We start from the raw sequence: 2,445 nt of genomic DNA, 5'->3' as shown, positions 1-2,445 counted from the left end.
AGTCCAAGGAAAAATAAATTGTCACACAGGTTTACGTGGGTCGTCCCAAAAGTTCGTAGTTAGAGATTCGTCAAATTCCTCGATTGATCCATTAAATTCTGACATTTTTTACTTATTTTCGCCGTTTTTTATTAATTGAACATTCGTTGAATGACGAGGAAGTCCAAGGAAAAATAAATTGTCACACAGTTTTACGTGGGTCGTCCCAATAGTTCGTAGTTAGAGATTCGTCAAATTCCTCGAAATAGCCATCAAATTCTGACATTTTTTACTTATTTTCGCCGTTTTTTATTAATTGAACATTCGTTGAATGACGAGGAAGTCCAAGGAAAAATAAATTGTCACACAGATTTACGTGGGTCGTCCCAAAAGTTCATAGTTAGAGAATCGACAAATTCCTCGAAACAGTCATTAAATTCTGACATTTTATACTTATTTTCACCGTTTTTTATTAATTGAACATTCGTTGAATGACGAGGAAGTCTACGGAAAAATAAATCATCACACAGGTTTACGTGGGTCGTCCCAATAGTTCGTAGTTAGAGATTCGTCAAATTCCTCGATTGATCCATTAAATTCTGACATTTTATACTTATTTTCACCGTTTTTTATTAATTGAACATTCGTTGAATGACGAGGAAGTCCAAGGAAAAATAAATTGTCACACAGGTTTACGTGGGTCGTCCCAAAAGTTCGTAGTTAGAGATTCGTCAAATTCCTCGATTGATCCATTAAATTCTGACATTTTTTACTTATTTTCGCCGTTTTTTATTAATTGAACATTCGTTGAATGACGAGGAAGTCCAAGGAAAAATAAATTGTCACACAGTTTTACGTGGGTCGTCCCAATAGTTCGTAGTTAGAGATTCGTCAAATTCCTCGAAATAGCCATCAAATTCTGACATTTTATACTTATTTTCACCGTTTTTTATTAATTGAACATTCGTTGAATGACGAGGAAGTCCAAGGAAAAATAAATTGTCACACAGGTTTACGTGGGTCGTCCCAATAGTTCGTAGTTAGAGATTCGTCAAATTCCTCGATTGATCCATTAAATTCTGACATTTTATACTTATTTTCGCCGTTTTTTATTAATTGAACATTCGTTGAATGACGAGGAAGTCCAAGGAAAAATAAATCATCACACAGGTTTACGTGGGTCGTCCCAATAGTTCGTAGTTAGAGATTCGTCAAATTCCTCGAAATAGCCATCAAATTCTGACATTTTTTACTTATTTTCGCCGTTTTTTATTAATTGAACATTCGTTGAATGACGAGGAAGTCCAAGGAAAAATAAATTGTCACACAGATTTACGTGGGTCGTCCCAAAAGTTCATAGTTAGAGAATCGACAAATTCCTCGAAACAGTCATTAAATTCTGACATTTTATACTTATTTTCACCGTTTTTTATTAATTGAACATTCGTTGAATGACGAGGAAGTCCAAGGAAAAATAAATTGTCACACAGGTTTACGTGGGTCGTCCCAATAGTTCGTAGTTAGAGATTCGTCAAATTCCTCGAAATAGCCATCAAATTCTGACATTTTTTACTTATTTTCGCCGTTTTTTATTAATTGAACATTCGTTGAATGACGAGGTAGTCCAAGGAAAAATAAATTGTCACACAGATTTACGTGGGTCGTCCCAAAAGTTCATAGTTAGAGAATCGACAAATTCCTCGAAACAGTCATTAAATTCTGACATTTTATACTTATTTTCACCGTTTTTTATTAATTGAACATTCGTTGAATGACGAGGAAGTCCAAGGAAAAATAAATTGTCACACAGGTTTACGTGGGTCGTCCCAATAGTTCGTAGTTAGAGATTCGTCAAATTCCTCGAAATAGCCATCAAATTCTGACATTTTTTACTTATTTTCGCCGTTTTTTATTAATTGAACATTCGTTGAATGACGAGGAAGTCCAAGGAAAAATAAATCATCACACAGGTTTACGTGGGTCGTCCCAATAGTTCGTAGTTAGAGATTCGTCAAATTCCTCGAAATAGCCATCAAATTCTGACATTTTTTACTTATTTTCGCCGTTTTTTATTAATTGAACATTCGTTGAATGACGAGGAAGTCCAAGGAAAAATAAATTGTCACACAGATTTACGTGGGTCGTCCCAAAAGTTCATAGTTAGAGAATCGACAAATTCCTCGAAACAGTCATTAAATTCTGACATTTTATACTTATTTTCACCGTTTTTTATTAATTGAACATTCGTTGAATGACGAGGAAGTCCAAGGAAAAATAAATTGTCACACAGGTTTACGTGGGTCGTCCCAAAAGTTCACAGTTAGAGATTCGTCAAATTCCTCGAAACGGTCATCAAATTCTTTCATTATATCTTCATAGTTGGAAAATTTTTGATCCCCGAGACATTTTTTACAAGTCCGGGAACAAAAAATAATCCAAGAGGAGTAAATCTGGCGAATAGGTTGC

This window comes from Diorhabda sublineata, chromosome 11 (assembly GCF_026230105.1).
Source record: "Diorhabda sublineata isolate icDioSubl1.1 chromosome 11, icDioSubl1.1, whole genome shotgun sequence".
Taxonomy (NCBI): domain Eukaryota; kingdom Metazoa; phylum Arthropoda; class Insecta; order Coleoptera; family Chrysomelidae; genus Diorhabda; species Diorhabda sublineata.
The sequence above is the reverse complement of the archived record's forward strand: the minus strand, read 5'-3'. Positions refer to the sequence as shown.